We start from the raw sequence: 20,983 nt of genomic DNA, 5'->3' as shown, positions 1-20,983 counted from the left end.
TAAATGAGGGAGTTATATGCAAGGATGAGATGTCAAGAGTGGGAAACAACTGCCATTAGATGCTAACGGGCTTAGCAAGAAAGACTAGAAATGCATAATGAAGTAACATACACAGAGGATATAAGTATCATATAAAACAGAAAAAGATTACATTAAAGTCCTTACTTTATCTAAAATGTAAACAAATGACTACACAGCTATATATAGATTTTCAAATATTCAAAACTATTTTCACAATTAGGTTTTCTCTGTTTTCCTTTAGTCTTCAAATTAGCTTGCAGGCTCTTTGCAGCAGGGAATCATCTTCATGGATTGATAGAGAGCTCCTAGAACACTCTCTAAAATATGATCTAAAATTATAGTTTCTCTCGGTATTTTTACTACTGTTATTAATAAACGATTACAGGATATCAAAATGATGATTTACAGAAAATGTGAAAGATGACCACGTCTTATATATTATAGAAGAAATAAAACATTGGATAGTGTTTCAGGTAAGAAGATTTGTGTCAAGAATACCTTGATGTGAGAAAGAATTTAAAAAAGATTATTTGAAGATGTTTCATTTAAGCTAAGGTTCTGGGCAAAATATTTTCCTGGGGATTTTGGTATAATGTACTTCAGCTTTTCACCATAAGATTTCTAATGGTCTCTGGAATTCAGATAAGTAAGAGAAGCAAACTGGCTGCTATCTTCTCTGCATTTCCCCAGGGATTTAACACAGATTATTCCAATGTGTCAAGGCTAAAACCCCCTCACTGTTTTGCAGGAGGTGCTGTTAAGCAAAATGGCTGAGATTTTGTGTTTATTGCTGCAATTTGTTATATTTCCATAAGCAACAGCATTTTAGCATTCCATTTGGTTTTGTTCTCATAAGTATTTTTTTCTGTGCAAGTATGACATGAGCTACTGTATTTTTCTTCTGAGAATCAAAGAAGTTCTTGCTTCTAATTCAGTACAGACCTATTAATAGGGCAGTGAAGAATTTTATTTGGTCCTGAAACTCACTTATTTGGTTTGACTGTGCATGTAGCAATTATCAAGACAGTAAATATACTTAGAGGGTCTGAAATATAAATCTTCTGATGGGAAAATGTCAAGGTAAGTTTAAATGAATAAGAGTCACAAATGTGTTTACTGATACTGCAGAAATCTGTCATCAGAATCACAACAGACATAATTCTGAATATCTGAAATCTTGTACTCAGATTCAATCTTTGTCACGTCCTACTGATGTCTTGAAAGTGGCAAAATTATTAGAAAAAAAAAAAGAATATCTTTCCCAATTATCAGTCAAAGTGAGTGTAGGACGATGTGGTAAAGGAGATATCTCTGTATCATAAATCATTTTACTGAATTGTAAAAGAGATGAGTATTACTGATAATACCCACGGTCAGTTTTTGCATGCGACTAATAAAATAAGAATAAGAATGTAGCATGCTTTTTTTATTTCAGAAGTTAGCTGACACTTGGCTTTGAAAAATACCATGGGGAATCAATTCTTTTTATCGTTCATTTTGTTTTCTGCTTCATCCTTTTTATCTCAAGGGAAGCTTCCACGAAAACGTTTCAGAGCTCTGTTTGCTCTCACTGTGAGTTTCCCACCTGAGTTCCTAATCCTGTTTAGCTGACATGCTGAAAGTAAGTTGTGATGGCGCATAAAGAGCAGCCGCTGGTCAGTACAATGTACATTCTGGGACATATCTGGAGGCTTTGTATCTTCAGTGTTTTCACCAAAGGAATCTTGCAAGCAGATGAAAACTTGGCTTGGCGGTACATGTGTCATTGTGTGTGTGTGTGTGCATGTGAGTGTGTAAAGTTCTGTAGATCTTCTGTATCTCCTCATAAAATGTAGTGATATTTTAGTAACCCAGCATGTTTATTCAGTGCATTGTTTGCCATGAGGCTCTTGAGAATGTTTTAAATGTATGAACTGAAGTGACTGTTGCAGTAAGATACCGTGAGGTGTACAGGTGATAAGTAAAGCCGTGTACATAGTAACATTAAAAAAAGAAGCATTACACAGTCATTGAATAGGGTAATATAATTTAATATATACTTATCCATCTGCTTCTTGTGTTATGTTTAACTTGCTGATATCCTCCCACCCCTAGCTTTTATTTTTTAAGACTTTTCCTTTGCCAGCCTTCATATGGTATTACAGCAAGAGCAATAAAAAACAAGACCAATGACATTCTCAGTGTTTTGACCCAACCAGTCTCTCTTCTTATGGATAAACAGAAAGAACCTCAGTTACATTGTTCAGTATTTTAGAGTGCATCAGCTAACCAGCCATTCCCAAAATGCTTCAAGTTTCCAAAAAGGGTTTTAAGGCACATCTTGACTAAATTATGCCAAAAAAAAAGGGCAATGTTGGGCACAATTCACAACTGTCTTTCATCTGTGAAGATGAATTATAAAGGCTAATTATATTAATTCATCTTTTTACATGTTCCAGTCATTAAGTGGGTGGAAGTGTAGTAAGACATTGCATTGTTGGAAAAGCCTATGCTTTTCATATACATGTGTTAATTCTTAAGTTCCTTGCAACAATTGGTGCTACAGTCCTCAATCATGGATATACTGGAAACTTGCCAGATTATTTTATTTCTGCTAAAGCAAAGGAACAAATTGGCTTAAGAAACTATTTTTCATAACAGTATCACAGTTTTGAAAAGAAAATTCAACTTTCTTTTTTAAATTTATTTTTCAAAATTTAAAACTTTTAAAATGTACAAAATTTTAAAAATTACATTAAAAAGTATGTCTACAAAAATATCATCTTGAAAATATATTTCATGTAGCTAGGTGATCACTCAAAATTTCAGACAGTTGGAAAGAAGTAATTAGTGTGGGGTTTTGACCTGTATTGAACATGCTAGATCATATTCTACTTTAGCAAAAGAGGGACCTATGAAGGGATAAAATTTCAGTTGCTGGCTATATCAGTGAAATTGATATTTACGACTCAGACATAGTCATACATGTCATACATGTCTAGATTCTTGCTATAATCATTGAAGATATGCAGTCATTTCTTTGATATGATTCATCCCGTCCTAAAGCAAATGCTTAAATTGCATCAGATGAGTCATGCCTTAAAGGTCCCTATTTGTCTCTGCTAACTTAAAGGGACCCTTCTGTGAGTATTGAGATCTCTGTTGTGGATATTTTACATTCCATAAGATGAATATCACTCTAAATCAGAATGTGGCTTCATACATGAGAAAACAGAATAGAAATTATTAACTAAAAATGTGTTATCCAGGAAAAATAATAAGCTGGGGGGGGCAGGGGGAGGAAGTCCCAGTATTGAAACTTCTGAGATGAATACTGTTTCCCCTAGAAACCTGTTTCTCATTTGTGAAAACATACTGGGAAGTCTTGGTATGTTCTGAGAATTATTGTAGCTCACCATCATATACCAACACATTTTATCATTAACAGCCACTGGATGTACCAGACTGCTAAATTCTGCCTACTCCTTAGGAAAGTCATATATCATACATCTGGCGTTTTCTTCAGTCCTGCAACTGTATGCCTCATTTACTTCTATGGCAGTTGTATCACAAAACAGAACAAATTTTGCCATCTCTTTTTAAACCTACACTGTTAGTTATGTATTCAAAGAGTGGCCAAAGTAAACAGTACTTCATCTCTAGTTTCATTTTTCTGACATGCCATTTTTGTGAAAAAGTCTAGAATAATCCCATATAGAGCAGAATTTCAGATTCTCTTTAAATTCCTGTGTCCTACCCAGAACTTGTGTTTCTTATTCAGGCAAGATAAGTCCCATTCAAGTAGCATAGATTTTCTAAGGGCTGTGCTTTTTGCAGTTATGCCTACAGATTTGAACCTATGTGCACTTCCTAAGGATAAGTTTTATATAGGACGATACTCAGCAAACTTAATTGCAAGATAATAAAAATGAATTCTGTGTTTGGCAGTTAAACCAAGAACTTGCTGAAAGTACGACTGTGTACATCTCCCTGGTTCAACTAATATATCTGCTTTACATTTGAGACCTCAAAAACTTTTACAAACATTTTTCTAGTGGTCTCTTAGAAAATGTGTACATATATGGCAAAGAAGGAATGAAATTTGATTATGCTTTCCTACTCACTGAAAAAAGAGGAGGCATATGTGCAGAATCAGCAACCTCTGCCCATATTCCTGAGATTAGTTTAGAATACAAAAAAAATTGAATATGTTGTTACAGTTATAAAAAGACACGTTATCAAAACATATTTTAAATTGCCCTTGATATTTCTGTGCATCATTTTCGTACAGTTTTGCACACATCGGCAGAAAAGATACTAGGATCTGTTTCTGGGAATTGAGAGAAGAAACAAAAAGCTCACCAGATAGTTGACAAAGCCAATTTAGAAGTTACCAGTAACATAGTTTAATACTGTTACCAATACTGCTATGGAGTACAGAAGGAACATGTCAGAACTTTATAGTTTTGAAGTATAAAACCAGAAAGGTGTCAGAGTAATATATTCAATTTTTTTTAAAAAAAAGATTGCATAAAAAGACACTTTTAAATTAATTGAAGGAAAAAATTGTTCATGGCATGTGAAAAGTTAGAAGACTGTCTCAGAACAAGCAGTGTAAACATCATCCTTTGATACATTTAAAGTAGGTGAAAAACAGTGTACAGTAGAGTAATAGCCCTGCATGACAGAAAGGAAACCTAGTAGGAGTCTCCCCAGGCCTAACTTCCATGATTCAGTGGTGATACCACATATTAACTTTCTCATAAAGCAGCATATATTGCTATACTGCTTACAAGATGGCATTTTAGAGTCATTGTAATAAATGAAAATTCCACTAGGTGGTTCTGGTGCTCTTCTAACAAGGCTCGAGAACGTTAGTGCACGGCAATTCTCTGTTCTTTTTTTTTGCTGTATTGTTTTCCTAACTATTCTGAGTATGTCAGAATCCAAACATTTAGTTATATTCTGAATGGTGGTATTAATAATATATTTCTTGATTAAGGATAAAATACCCTTGGTCAAATAAGACCAAAGTATGAGACTTTAATACTGTGAAATTCCATTGGTAGGTAGTTAGTATTTATCAGTTAAACTGCTAGAGCTCTGTTTTAATTTAGCCTTGGAAATCACTTTCTTGAACTTGTAAACTTGAACTGTAATCACAGTGGACTTGTAATTAGGTTTTTTATGTGAGGTATCATCAATCTAGTAGAATTTTAAATTAGTATGCTTATAAGCATGTAAAACTTCACTATCATCTAAGGTGGTATGTGACAACAGACCATGAACAACTGTGCAATCACGGGAACTTTCTTTTTGTATGGGCCGTTGTTTAAGATAGGATACTGATCTAAACACATCTGTGCTCTAGAGCTCTTCTATGGCCCAGTGCAGCCACTCTTGCATTTTTATTAAAATCAGCTTATAGTTACTGCCTTTTCCCTTTGCAATTCCTCTGTTTCACAAATACCAACTACTTTTTCTCTCAGATGGACTGAGATATGCAACTTGAGATATGCAGCTTGCATATTCTCAGCTTGTATTCCTCTTTAAAGGCTGCTGTTGCTATTTTAGACCTGAAGAAAGGCCTTTGTGCCCAAGCATCTGTATCTCCCAAATGTGTCAATCTGGTCTAGTAAAAGGTGTTGTTCATTATGACAAATCTTGCCCTATTGAGTACGTTTAGAGTGTGTTGCTGGTTCTACAAGAGGGTTTGTTTTTTTTAAAAAAAAAAGTATGAATTTTTTTTCTGTCTTTTTTGTCATTTCTGGTGTTACGCAGTTGGTTATTTTTGCTACCATGGTACATGCTATTAATGCTAGGTAACTACTCCAAATATTTCCACAAACAGACTACAGAACTCAGTTTGCTTCAGCTGTGTTTGCATTTTCCTAATACGCTAATGAATGAGTTCCATAGGAGTGTTCATGGGAGAAATTTACAGAATATTATGGAGAATATTACAGAGAATACTACAGAACAGATATAATAAATTCCAAGTCTGCACATCAGAAAACCTATTCTGATAGTTAATGTTTTTTAAACTACTTTAGTATTTGTGGTTTTCCATTTTTTTTCTGGTGGAGGTGTAGGCTTGTATGTAGCAAATATAAGCCTATGGACAATAGCCCTGCTGATCCATTAGAGATCATTGACAGACCCACAGAGCTTCACAATACAACACAGACTCCCATCAGGCCTGAAATGAGAGCTCATATCATGTACTAACGACAATTACAATTCATCTGCCATTAGTTTTCCAATTTAAATATTGACTACTCCCAAAAAAAGTCTTTTAAAAAGCCCCCAGATCAAATTTCACAAAAAGTAAGAGCAAAAGGCAAGCACATTTCATAAGTTCTTCCATTTTTGCTGCCCTTTCTAGTTCTTGAACCTACCTTTTGGAAGAGATTGTCTCTTTTACAAACAGTTTGTATAACACAATTGCTACTAACTGGTGCTTGGGCCACGCTTTTCTGAGCTCGTGTTTGTGCTGGTTTGTATCTAGGGTTTAATAGCACTCCTGTAATTAACATGATCATCATCTCCAGAACTTGTGGATGCTTTCTACCAGTGATGTTTTTATTTCTTTCACCCACTGTTAAGAAAGCTTGTAAAATCACTCTGTGCAATTGCTATTAAATATAAAGTTGCAGAACAGCTACACATCAGCTATATTCATCTGATGCCATGCCGCACAACCTATGCAGGGAATTTAAACTGGATTGGTACCCCACTTTACCAGAATAACCTTCTTACTTTTTTTCATGGTAGGTGTAGAATGGATATCTACTTCAGTCATTGAACAAGACTAGAACTAGAGATATTTCCCTGTAAAGAAGGATCTCAAAAGATTGCAAAAAAACACCACAATCATTGCAAACATTGCCAACATTTATATTTTTTTGCAAAAAACATCCAAAAAACATTCATCAAGAAGAGTAAACCAGTCTAAAAAGCCTTGTGACATGCTTAAAAACACTCTGATTTGGCTGGCAGTCATAGAAAGTTCCATCTTTCTATACAAAGGGAGAAGGCACCTTAGGAAAATGCTTATCAGAAAAAGTGGTACACTTTTTCTAAAACTCATACTCATTCTTTCGTCCTGCCACAGCGAACCATCCATATCAGAAGTATTGTAAAGCTGCAATGTAAATGGTTTCCAAGCCCTAGAAAGCTCACCTAAAAATACCATATAAAGAGATCAAACGTGCAATGGGTTGTGATTTATGTGTTGAAATACCCTTGTGACCTCTGTTATTCTAGAAAGACGTAAGACCACTTAGAACTAGATATTACAACACAAAAATGTGTATATGAAGATAAATTAATTCTCTTTGTAGCCAAGCATTTAGTGTAATGCAATTAAGCACTCAGTAGCCAGTTCTGGATGCAGGAATGCGTGGATTTGCAACATTTATTTCTGCCAGAGTTTGTTAGTGAAATTGGAACAGACATGCCTTTGAAATACAAAAAAACTACTCAGTCTTTATGATTAAAACTCAGGATCTCATGAGTTAACAACTAGTGGAAGTTTACTTTTGAAATATTTTTTCTGCTGTTGCTTGACATATCCAGGGACCATCATTGTAACCAATACTAAGTCATTCGTGGGTGTGAAGAACTAGCAAGGAGCATTCTCCTTTTTTTTTCTTTTTGTTTCTAAGCAGTACAATAGGTGAAGCAACACTACTGTGCTTCAGTTCTGCCCACAAGCCCTGCCTTAAACAAAGGAACGGTACATACTTTTAGCATGCCATTATTCATAATCTACAAAATTTATGTGTTATGTGAAAACAAAACCATTTTCTGCCAACATTTGGACATTTCCAGCTTGTCTTACTCCTCGAGATAAAGAACACAGAGGTGAGTCGTGTTAGCATGAACAACTTTTTCATATGGTTCATAATCAGTATTACCAGAATTTACCTCAAACTCAGAAGCCTGAAAGTATATTTCTTTTCTCTTGGTATTTCGAAAGAATATTTCTATTATATCTTAAATGGTGTTTGTCATTGTGCACTTTATTTCTAGAGTAACCTCTCATGGTATGTTGTCTCTCAGGAGAACACATAAAATGGCACAGATCCGCCTGGCAGATTTTAAATTATCTTGGTGGTTCTTAACACACCAAGACATCTTAGCACACCACTAGAACCAGAAAACTTTAAAGAATGGTTTTGATTAGGATTCTGATTTCACATGTGTTTTGAAAGCCATTTTTGCATGCATTTCCATCAGGACCACCCAGGATACTACCTCTTAAATTCCATGTAAGCTTCTGTTATTTCTGATGGATTTGTACTAACTGCAATAATAAGCAAGCAACTGACATAGCCTCTCTGCTTATGGTACATTACCAAATTAGTTGTGACTTTAGGACAATGAACTATGTCCAGCTATGTCTATATTAGTAAATTAGACAGTGTTCAGAAAGTGTCTCCAGGCACTAGAGCACACATTCAGAAGGACCTGGGTACACTTTTGGCATATACCAACTACCATTCTCCCCAACAATTCCCAGACACAGATCTGGAGCTAGGATGTTTTAGAGGCCATTCCCAACAGCCATGCTGTCCCTCAGCTTTGCAGAGTCAGAGTTTACTAACATAAGCGGACCATTTCATACAATTTCGTCTTGATGCCCAGGAATGTTCTTGGGCATATTTAATTTATTGCTATATGATCCACACCTCAGACTCAGAGAGTATCTCAAACCTGACACTGTTATGAACTTACATGGACACTGTCAACCTGGAAATTATATTTTTCAACTATCTGGTTTTAGAATATTGTCCTTTTTTAGTTTATTTGACTGTAATTTTGGGGGTTTGTGCTATCTCATTTTTTAACAGTTTACTAAATGTTCTTAGACCAACACAGAGAAGCCATAAAATGCTAACATAAAGTAGGTATTTAAAAACAAGTACCAGTAATTTATTAGGACAGGTCAAATAATACCTAACAACCACACTTTTCCTCTTTACAGTCCTCTTAAGCCCAGTTCTTCTCAGAATATTTTTTAAGAAAAGCTGCTTGAAAAAATGTAGATTCTTTTTCGCTTCTTCCTCTATTTTTCTGCTCATTGCATTGTATCCTAGTATTCCAGAAAAGGCAGGAGCATTTGTGCCCTCAGCATGATATTCACCCTGGTTTCATAAGGTATATACATGCATTAAACCACCTTAAAAATCTCCTGAGCTATCTGCAATGACAAACATGTATATTTAACTACCAGTCCTTTTTGTCTCAGTTATACCAAAACTCATCTTGATTACTGTCTTGCTATAACAACACTTTATATGAAATTCTAACTACTTGGATCTCAATGGGGAGTTTTAATTAGTGCCAAAAGTATTCCATTTCTGTCTTTCTCACAATACTGTCATACAAGCAGCAGATGAAGGGTTTAAATTTTAATGTGTACTCCAGCATACCCCTTTGATTTGTTTTGTAAATACTATTTGGCAGCCTGCTCTTATTGCTGTGTTTTACTTTATTGCTATACATAACTTTAAAAAAATTACTTTAAAAGTTGATTCAAAGTGTGGGCAAGAGCAATCTAGGTATTTGCTGTGATACATCTTCCAGTATCATCTTGTTTCTTTCCAAACTTTTTGCTCTGTTTTTCAGCAAGTTCACATTCTGCGATAGCCAGGTTTTTGGATTGCTTTCTAACTTTGACATCAACAGTAAATTAAAGTCTGCTACTTCTTCCGTTGCTCACTCTGTAGACATTACTACGTTAATACTCTAAACTCCTCAGAGCAGAGATTGCCTTATTGGCTGCACAGTCCTGAGCACAGTGACTTCCTGATCAGTGTTTCTATTCACTCTAGTAGGAGAAAAATTAGCAATATCCATATTTTATTATGGGTGATTTAAATTTCATTTCCATTTGATCAGGTAAAAAGCAAGCGAACCGGACTCTCCCTGCTGTCCTGCACCGACAGGGCGGCTCTGCAGTACGAAGGTGTGATTTCAGAGGGTTCATACATCCCAGCGTACCCAGCGGAAGCTGGTTTATCCTTTACAGCCGAATTGTTCAATCCCAAATTTTATCCAGGGGGATATCTGTTGAAATCCGTGGTATCGCAGGTGCGGTGCTGTCAGTAGCCGTGCTACCCGGGTACGTCAGCACAGGCTGAGGTCACACATCTGGGGAGCTGCTAAGTTGCTGCTTACGTACATCTCAGCCCGTGACTCGCTTCCGTCAGGAATCCTTTGCCCATCTCGTGGTACGGCAGAAATGGCGCAGGGGGAGCCTGACGCCGCGCTGCCTGTGCCGCAGCCTTCGACAGTCAGACATGCCTCGCAGGCGGGGCGGTGTGGGTGCAGACAGCACCCTCTGTTGCGGCTGCAGCCTCTCTCCCTGCTACTGGCAGCGCCTGAGCCAGAAATGACTCAACTTTTCTATAAGACACCGACGGAAGTCTCAAACACTGTTATTTAAAACCGTAGTATTTCAAAGATGAACTACGCTGACGTGTAATGCGTGCCACAGAGATCCATGGTCTGTTTTATGGAGTCACTTTGCGGAAGATTTAAAGCGATGTTTTACCATCGGTGATGGAAAGGGAAGAATGGATTTTGAGAATAGACAGAGGAACAAGAAGATTTAGCAAGAGTCCAGAAGTGTCAGGGTCCCACAAGGCCGGGGGCTCCCCAGGGCGGCAGGGCAGGGCCTGGCAGGCCAGGCCCGTCCACTGCCCCAGCCAGGAGCAGGGCAGCCAGGGGGGACCTGGGCAGCCCCAGCCCCAGGCATCAGGCACCTCCCTGGGGACAGGGACAGGCCGAGGCTGGGCCGGGATGTCGACCCACAGGTGGGTGTCAGGATCAGGCTCTTGGTGGGGGTTAGACATGGCCCCGGGATGGTCACACAGGGCCTCCCCGCAGTGCTGTCTGGGGGCCTCCATGAGCCCACAGACACCAGAGGGGATGTGCTCTGGGCCTTTACCAGAACTGTAGAGACAGCTGAATGCCACATGACGATGGCATGGTGACTCCTTTTCTTGCTACAGTTAAAATCCTCCAGAATGTAATAACCTTGCTGCTTACACAGTTTACACTATATCGATAATTTTCCGTACACCATTTTGTATTGGTGATTCCAGACTGTTTAGATCTTTCTACAAGTTCATAGATTTGGATGCAGTGGTCTTCTTGGTTACATCCTTTCTGACAAAATCTGGGTGTAATAGAGATCACTTTACTGAGGATCACTCGTACGTAGATGTAGCAGGCTACCATTTTCTATGGAGAATCTCTTTAGGATATAGGTAATGATACAGGAACATTTTAAGTGTTTGTACTCGAGTCATTTCTAGGATATTTGACTTTTACTTGTCTTATCTTTGCATGTGATAGTCTAGCTCTTTTAATTGAGAGGTATATGAAGCATGGTGATTTCATTCTTGTTTGTTTTGTCTACACTTCCGTAAATTAATTTCACACTTAGTAATAGGTTTCTAGATATTAAGTTGATCCGAGTACGCTTGCTGGTAGAAAGCTGACACTTTCCACAAAATATCACATCCTTACCATTTAGTTTTTTTTCAGTTTCAAGGATGAGAAAATAAGCTATGCTAGATGAAATTTTGTGTTTATTATTAACAAAGCAAGATATTTGTTAGTTAATGTAATAGTTAAGTTCATGAAAGTGTAGATACATGATGTGGTAATTTTACTCTTTGATATAACTGTATTAGTTTATTATCCTTGCTACTTTGTAGGCACTGTCCAAGGTCAGTGGAGGGAAATAGGTACCTCCCATGACTAATCATCCTATGCTAAACTCTTGGTTTATTTTGTGATAGTGCTTTTCACCTCCACTGTTCAAAGGCTACCATATGATGGGGAATAAAATCATGCTAAGAAAATATCCAGATTCCGTTTTACTGAGCTCTGTCCCAATGAAAAATTACGTCGTTACCTCTGGATAGTGATCTCTTCTGCAGTGGTTGGGGATGAGAGCAATGTTTGCATCATAGCAGTGACTGAGTGTTGAGTAATATGCCAGAAAACTTCTGAGCTTTGTGAGTCACCAAACCTGAGTGGTATAGAGATCCTCTGGGCTAATTTGGAGGGGAGGGCAGAAAGCATTTCAGAATGTTTCTGATCATTCTTCTAATCATCTTGAAGTGACCCAGGAACTTCTTGTAATCAAGTTTCTACTGCATCAAATACACCATATATGTTTAGCAAAGAAATGTTCTTACTCACTAACAGAAGCAGGCAACAGCCAGAGCAGTCAGAATCTGTATGCTTTTTGAGGTCGACTTTTCAGGGATTTTGATTTGGGGGTTAATTTGGAGGTTCAGAGGGCAGGAAGTTTCTCCTAAAAAGATTTGAAAACAACTTATCTTATTTCTAAAGCAAAATTCTTCCACTCAGGAAAAGGTCATATATACTATAGTTGTGGAGATATTTCTGAGTTTGAAAATTGATACATACTCCAGAAAATTTAGTACTGTGTGATATTTCTGCAACTTTCCTGCTAACAGTATATAACAGGTTTGTGGAAATCCTCTGGTCGACTTTTCTTGCTATCAAGTAGTATTTACAACTTTGAAGCTTGAATTTTCTTCCTTCCTGTTTTCAGCTGCCTTAAGAACTCTGACAAACTAGCAGAGCATATGAACTTTTTAAGGTTTAGGGAAAGCAGTTAGGTCCTGTGTATGATGAAACAGTGTATAGGTATTGGAAAGCAGTCAAGGCCATTCTTAGCTGATGGACTTAGATAGGATAATGTAGGTACTGGTAAGGTTAGAGATTATTTAAAGGAAGATTTTTGAGAGGGCTAGTGATACAGGGGCTGAGTTAGACTGCTGACTAAACATCGTTAGGGACTGTTTGTGGGCTCTGAAATGAAGTGGCATGATCTGACTTGCATCTGTTCAGCAAAACTCTCATTCTTACCCCCAAAAAAACAGGTGATCGTGTCTTAACTAGCTAGCGAGAATGGTCCCTGGAGCAGGCTGTCCTGTGAACTATGCCTCAGAGAGTGCTAACTGGCCATCCCAGGGAGAAGGCTATCAGTTAATTAATGTGGATGATCAGCAGTGTGGTGCCTGGGCTCACTCTCTGGCTCTGTTCCACTGAGCAGTTTAGCCATAAACAGAAGTATCCTTTCTGGAGCGAGCAGCTTTTCTCCGCAGGCTTCAGGCTCACTAATGGGCATTGCTGATTGATCCAAAGGCAAGTTGTGATTTAGTCTCGTTCAGTGGGTTGTTTGTCTGCTTCTCTTGGTTTGCTTTATAACACAAATTGATGGGAGCCCCTCTGTTGGAGCATTGGCAGAACTTGGTGCCTGAGATGGCAGGTAAAAGACCAGCTTATACCTCATTCTCTTTCATGCAGTCTTACTGCATTTTTGTTATAAGATAAAGACAACTTCTGAGCAACCTGGCCAAGTAATCTGGTTCTGTGTGTACAGAAAAAAAATGCCCTGGCACACAGTCACAAGTCCCCTTCTACAGGAAGAAAAAAAAATTAAATATTTGAATACATATACAGCAGCTTATCAAATCCAGATCTCTGATCTTTTTCTCTTGGGTGCAATGGGTGAATTAGATTTGCAGCAGTCTGTATTTGTTTTTATGAGAACTATAATTCTTTCTTTCCCTGCTGCACAAAAAGGACTATTTTCCCAGAAGAGCTTAGAGAAAAACACCAGGAAAATATGAAGCCGTAGTCCCAGACTTTAGCTTTTGTTCAGACTCTGCCCCAGTTCACTCTCCTGTGCCACAGTAGTAGTTCCAAGACAATATGACTCTTCTGCCATCTGGATGGTTTACAGCAACAGGTCCTTCCTGAGCCAGGAGGAGACAAATGGTTCCCCCTTGAGGCTTAATGAATTCATTCTAATTACTTAGCTGGGTTCTGCAACCTGTATTATCAGTATTTGTAGGTGAGATTGCTTCCTTTTGACCAAAAGACCTATTTACATGTCAGTAATGACTATATAAGCTGGTTTTACTGAAATCCTCAATCAACCAGAAGATGCACTGGCTCTCGCATCTTGGAGGAACATTAACACTTGCAACTTCTCATTTTGATTATTCCAAGTATTCATCAAGTATCATTCAGAAGTTGGTCACAGCAACAAGGAGTGATGGGACCGAATACTAAGCCCTGTCTTTCTAAGTTTGGAAAACAAATGAATCTCTGTGGTAGGGTGATACATCTGCTTCTTCCTAAATGATTTGGAATAGATTGTGAAGTTTTTTGCATTTGCAGAGCCTACCATGTTATTGAACAGCACCAAAGAACAATCTCCTGTATAATGAGGGGAGGGCAGGTATTACAGAAAGCATTCAAAAAAGTGATCAAGAAAAAGAGCACACCTGTTCTGGAAGGGAAAACACCTCTCTGGACCTGCAGGAGAGCTTACTATAAGAAGTGAAACAGAGAGCTATCGAAAAAAATGAAGCCACCAGACAAGGTATTTTGCTTTTTAATGTCATGGCTCTTATGGGTGTGTGGGTTTTTTGTGGGAATAGATGCCATATTTTGTAAGTTCAGCAGACAGCATCCAGGACATGATTTATTTTTTCATTAATGTCTCTACCAACCACCCGCATAAGTCAATCACAATATCCTTTATAGACCATTTCTTAGTTTTGCATTTCACTTCAAGAAGCTGCTTGTTTTTTAATATGCTCTTCTGATGTAAGAAGTATGCTGGCCCCCAAAGTGAAAACTGAATCTCCTTGTTACTGTAAAAGATACATGCCTTGCAGAATGTGAATATTCCAGAGAAGAAATAGAAAACATTAAATCCATTTACTAGAAAGTAACTAGCCTACTTAGTTATTTGTGGCCTATCTACTATTTACTGTTAATGAGTTGACCAACATGCTTAGATGATGGCACTGGAATAGCTACCTATCCAGTTTTCAGTCCGTAATTGCTTAGTTGGCTGCTTCACATTATCAAGATTTTTTCAGTGTGCTGGTTTAGTAAGTTTGACTTTTGTTTACTGAATTTACTAATACGGAAATCTAAAGCTTGCAAGGCCAAGAGGTCTTCCACATCTTCTATAACTAATGCTAACCAGTGCAAACAGGACCTTCTGGATTATGCCTGAGTCTGCAGGTTTGCAGTATCTACAGAGTATCTACTCTGATTTAGCATTTGATCCTCTAAAAAGGAGAATTTCCATAGAGATGATTTATCAATATTAAAGTTGAGATCCTCAGAGAATCTGAATCAGTGTCGCTCCACTGCCAACTTATCTTTTGCATATCTAAAACTTGATGAGAAATGCAGTACACAATATCACTGCTAACCCCTTCATACCTTTCATTTTTTTTCAAGATGTTGCAGTTGAAAGTGAGAAGACATTACATATGGTCATACAACAGAAAGAGGCCAGAGGAGAGGTCAGCTGCATAGCAACTGAACTTTTGGAAGAAGAGAAGACTGAGGGACCTTGTCTTCCTCTTTTTATGCAAGGAATCATGAAGACAGCCTGAATTGCGAAAGCCCAGGAGAATAAGGAAGGGGAAGAGAATAAGCAAGAACAGGATGTGAACCCCTTTGACTTTCCATAGAGATTGCATGCTCAGCATATCAAAACAGCACTGAAAAAAAAGGGGAACAATAACAGCAAAAAGAAATACTGCAGAAGAAAGATAGAAAGAGAAAATAATCTCCTAGGTTCGGTTGTTTGAAGACTGAAGACACTTAGCAAAATACTTAGCCAAGTTGTCAATTTTCTTGTATTGTTAATGTCCATGGTCAAGTGTGTTGTATATCAAATCTGAATTAGCAGAGAAGCAGAACACTTCTGTCCCCTGTAAAAGGGGGGGGGGGGGGGGGGGGGGGGAGCAAAGGTGGAAAAATATTTTCTTTAAAACCAAACTGCCTGTTATCCAACAAGATATGCAAAAGTAGCATGAGTAACAGTCCTTTCTTCTGCAATGTGTGATATTCCATGAGTATCCTGGTTCTGCTTTTTGAAACTACAAACCTCTGAGAACCTTCTGGAGGAATCTGTACCCTCCAGAAGGCAAAGTCCTCCAAGCTCCTGTAACACTTCCTTATTGGCTTCTCTCATTAGAAACAAAAATACAAGCAATGAATTTCTTCTTTCTTTCCTGATATCATACAAACATAGGTGTCTATATTTTAAGACATTCGAGTTGCTGTAATATATCTAGCTTTTTGCCCTTTAGAGAATGGTATCCATGTTTGTCTTCACACTGTGCTTTTCTGCCAACATGCCAGTCTGAAGTGGCATATGCCTGCCCGTTTACCATGTATCCAGCAGAGTGTGGCTGGCTTTTCTTCAGGGAATAAAAGTAAGTCTTTCAGAATATCCTGAACTTTCAGTTCTTGGTGACATCATTCACCTATATCTATAGGAAAGGTAAGCACAGAGTCACACTTTTTGTCTGAGTTATGTCAGGACTGTAACAAAACACGAAGAGGGAATCACAGTTTTGCTGCTAGTGAGCAAAGACTAGTTTTTTCTCTGAAACCATTTCTTTATTTCCATAGACTGCTCGCCGTTCATATTATCCTTCTGTCTTCTCTTGGAGAAGTAAGGGTGAATGAGAAGTAACCTATCGGCAAATTTTCATGTTATTGTTTATGTCCAGTAGTGAATCATGAGACTGAATTACAGGACAGCACTGAATTATAGAAATAATCAGTTTTCCCATTTTGCAACTATTAACATCCATTTTAATAATTTAGTCCATTAATAAGTGTTGTCTTTGCAGTGCCTTGCACTGCCTTCTCTGTCTCTCTCTCTCTCTCTTCACCTTTTACTCCAAAAAGGTTCTGCCTGTATGAGATACCTGATATCATGTCTCTTCTTCCTGCATTACTGGGTCTCTCAGGCCATCCTCAGAGTCATCTACTTGAATTATGTGAATTTAAAAATTGCAAGCACTGAAGTAAAGATTACTCATATTGCTTGTAATGCCTACTAATCCAGCTGTTCCACCTTGCAGTTCTATGTAACTGTGTTCTGTAGACTTGAGGGAGAGCGATCTCCTCACAGTTTCTTGGGTAGAGAGAGAAAACATTCAAAAGCCCTACTGTGGGCCATCATCGTCAAAGTTCAAACCAAGGTCCTGGCTCTTGGAGCAACCTTCCCCCTTCCTCTGGAGCACATCTTAAAATAGATCTCTTTTGGGGGAATTCACAGCTCCTTCTCAAAGCACTATCACATTAGCCATTTGTTATTGATTAGGTGTGGAAATATTAACACATCTCCAGTTTAAAGGTTGCTTTTCTCACAGGTTTCTTTCTGTCTCTAGTGACTACCTAGCAATAGGAAACAGTTTTAGTGGAGGTTAAGTGATCCATGCCCAGACCACTTCACTGATTGTATGGCTAAAGCCATACTGTTGGGTTGATGGAGCGTATCTGCTTGGGCTTATGTTATGATTTAAGGCTTCATGCTAAATTAACAGTTTTAAAGGTTACAAGTAATTTTTCTGCACATTATGAAATTCAACAAATTAAGTTTTTCTTTTGCTGCTTCATGATCTGTTTGCGTAGAAGTCTGTGACCCTATTGTTTATCCAAATATATAGTGCATATTGATTATATGCAAATAATCAATCACTGACTTTTTTTTTTTTTACAAGAAATTGCCAGAAAGTTAAAGCAAAAACATTCAAATTACAATAAACTCATTGGCACAAAGTCAATTTTCTTCTCTTTGTACTGTAAGTCATGCAGCATGCTTCCAGCGGTTGTAACAATGCTGAGCTCTTTCAAAAGAAAATTTAATAAAAAAGGAAGACTATGTAAAAATGACTGATTGTATTCTGTCATACCTAAAAATATATGTAAATAATATAATCATGAGGAAGGGTGTGAACGTTGGCTACTATGAATGATACTATTCTTGCTTTAAAGTATTTTTACTCTTCCTTCACAAGCTTGGTATCTGATATTGGTGATGACTAGATGTTTCGAATAAGTCATGGTGAATAATGGTTTTAATTAGTTTTAGCTCTGTTTCTGCATGTGATTTTTGTCATGAACATCTTATAATTTTCTCAAATGTATTCATGAGATAATTTCTCTGAGTAAGTTTTAGTGTATATATTGTTCACAACTGCAAATATTTGAAATTCAACATCTAAGCTGTTTTAAAGAGCTTTGATTGGATATATGACTCATATCGTATTTTTCTGTTCCAGGACTGGTTAAAAGAAACTTATAAATTTTTATGACTAGTCACATTTACACATTCAAATTTGCTGTGTTCTTATTCTCTGATAGTCATTTTAAAAGGTCCTTTTCTGTGAGCTATTCTGCTATTTGACTCCTTTGTCTGAAGAGGCACACAAAATTATACTCAAAATGAGTCCAAACACAGCCACAGTAGAGTCAGCATTTTTCCAAGTAAATATTTCTGGAAATTCTACTCAGGTAGATATATGTCTCATTAACTGGCCATTTCAAATGTGCTTTGACATACTTTATGTGAAGTGACTTTATGACCGGAGTATTTAGATTTTGAAAACTGGGGGGAGGAGGGAGGGTAGAAAAGGTCATTTGCAATTCTTTGGTATTTTATGCTGTGGTTAAGGAAAGGCATTTAGTGTTCCTTAGTGTCTGAGTTCATATAATCAACACTGAATATTATCCCAAAATGTCTGGATGCAACTATATGCTCATTTTTGCATTCACAGTTTCCCTCTCTGATAGCACTAAAGGAACTTGCCCTTGAACTAATACTTGATTCTAGGACAGGGTTAAGAGGTATATATGTTTCTCTTACTCTAAGTTCTATAACTAAATCAAAAGTGTATTTCTGACATACGAGTAATTATATGTAGTGATTAAAAATTAAAGCTCTGAGCCACTAATACCCCAAGGCAGCTGTTCTGTTTTGCCGATACATAATGCTGAATTAAGCTGGTCACTTTTGGCCTGCTCACCTAATTCACATACTCCCTAATGGAATGAAATAGTTAATTACATTTTAGTTGACCTGCCCTTTACCTCTAATAATTTGTGGAAGAGACAGAAACAAACAAAATCTATTGATTACATACTCCACAGCTGTGCAGGGGTTAGGATAATTTAAAAAGAAAGTTATCCATAAGAATATGTTCATTAGTATAGACTTTTACCCCTGATGTCATTAGGGCCACATCCAGAATGGCATTTAATATCATGTACTTTAACCATAAGTAATTCACTTTATAAAAGAGACATCAGTGGGACTAATTCAAAATTCAGAATATGCTTAAATTCTTTGTAGACTTGAAACATATAAGAATTGCAAAAAGTGTGATTTCCACTATGGCTCTTCCTGCTCTGTGGTAACTAAAAACAAGCATGTACTAGTCTAACCAGAGGAAATGACATATGTTTTACAGCAAGCTTCAAGTGTTCTACGGAGTTCATTCAACCCAATCCAATATTCTGTAAGTTTGCTACATCAGAAACATTTATTCATACACCTTAATTGCCAATGATCTTAAAGACTCTTTTCAAGTAGCATTTCTAGGGCTACTGTAAAATGGTGTCTTAAATAATATCAGTCAGGTTTACTGAAGTTGGTATATTTTAACCTCCATTTTTAATTCACTTCTATAGTCTCAGGTAGAAATTAACACTATGTTTCCAAAACATATAGCAAATACTGCCTTCAGTTATATACTCTCATTTCAAAGTAACTATTAACTTCCTGGAGAGTTATTCTGGAACAGCAGGAAGGTAACTGAGGGCAGAGTATGGCCAGAGTTTCCACAAACTACTATCCCTCTCCTATCTGTGTATTTTAATTGCCTGGTTTTTATTTCAAGTAGTTAGCAGATGCTCCTTCTGGCAACCTTACACAAAACTATGAAGCTGTTCCCAGTAAATAAATTATTGTCTTGAATATCCAATAGACACAATTAAATGCATGTTATTTTTCCAGAGCTATTCCACCACCTAGAACAGGTAATGCTCTGACAACAAACACTATCTTTAGAACAAGATGAACTTTTATATTTTGCCCTTTGTAGAGATGTGCTTAAAAAATCAGCAACACTATCTAGCAACCAAAAAGAGTAATTATAGCTTTCACCATCTCTAACTATGTAAATTCATTTAACAAAATAAACACAAGGATATCCCTTATGTTTTATGATGGCTTGTTCTTCTGCCTTTTTTTCACGCAGAGGGACAACCATACCTTACCCTAGAAATTCCTGGAAGCCCTGCCATCTGTTGGAGCATAGCAGAATGGGAGCTCTCAGATATATAGGAGGTTTTGGTCCATCACCTCTTCTACACTTTCTGTAAAGAACAGAAGATAACACACAGCCCTCCATTTGAATTTTGGGTAAGCCCCTTTAACATAATTCTTATACAAGGATGTTGCTGGCTTACCTGAGGCCCTCTGAGATCACCAGTTTGTGATCATCATTATTTTATTATATTAAGTAAAAATGAAGCAGTGGAGATGTAGCAAACTAACTGGCGCCAAATGAACGCAGGTTTTGCAACTTTTTTTCATATATGAGCTTCATATCCTCAGACAATAGCTAAAGATCATTATTATTTATCAGTATACAAATTTGGTAGCATAAAAGGAATATAAAGGTTATTTCTTCAGTGAATGGCTTTGCAGAGGTAGTATCCCACTGACAATCCTTTAACAAATAGAGCAGCTTTATCCAATATTCCTGGCCTTCCACAAAAAATACCCTGTGTCTGCTTCTTTTCTCCCTTTTTAAAGACAAAGGTGGAGCAGATAGAAAAGGCAGAATTAAATGACATAAAAGTATTTCCTGTGCAGTCCTTTCACTGTACTACTTTAAACAGATTATCATAGACATCAAGATAACCACTCTCTTTTTCAGTCTATATAAAGAGAGAGATAAGGTATATTTGTTATGAAGGAACATACAGATTAAAAATAATCTTCTGGCAAACAGCATGGTGAAATAAGAGCAGAAAGGTCACATTAGACAGCATCTGGGTGGATTGTGACAAGGAAGAAATGGAGATGAATGACTAG

The 20,983-nt window shown here is 37.3% G+C and overlaps 1 protein-coding gene and 1 long non-coding RNA gene across 4 annotated transcripts in view; both read left to right on the top strand.

Moving 5' to 3' along the window:
- Positions 1-20,983, top strand: part of ANKS1B (ankyrin repeat and sterile alpha motif domain containing 1B) — a 452,062-nt gene that overhangs the window by 305,049 nt on the left and 126,030 nt on the right. The gene's annotated exons all lie outside the window — the stretch shown is intronic.
- On the top strand, positions 412-17,732 carry LOC142407955 (uncharacterized). Its single transcript, XR_012775103.1, has 3 exons — positions 412-494; positions 14,239-14,443; positions 15,319-17,732. It is a non-coding gene; the product is annotated as an uncharacterized LOC142407955 (long non-coding RNA).

Source organism: Mycteria americana, chromosome 1 (assembly GCF_035582795.1).
Source record: "Mycteria americana isolate JAX WOST 10 ecotype Jacksonville Zoo and Gardens chromosome 1, USCA_MyAme_1.0, whole genome shotgun sequence".
NCBI lineage: Eukaryota > Metazoa > Chordata > Aves > Ciconiiformes > Ciconiidae > Mycteria > Mycteria americana.
The sequence above is the reverse complement of the archived record's forward strand: the minus strand, read 5'-3'. Positions and strand labels throughout refer to the sequence as shown.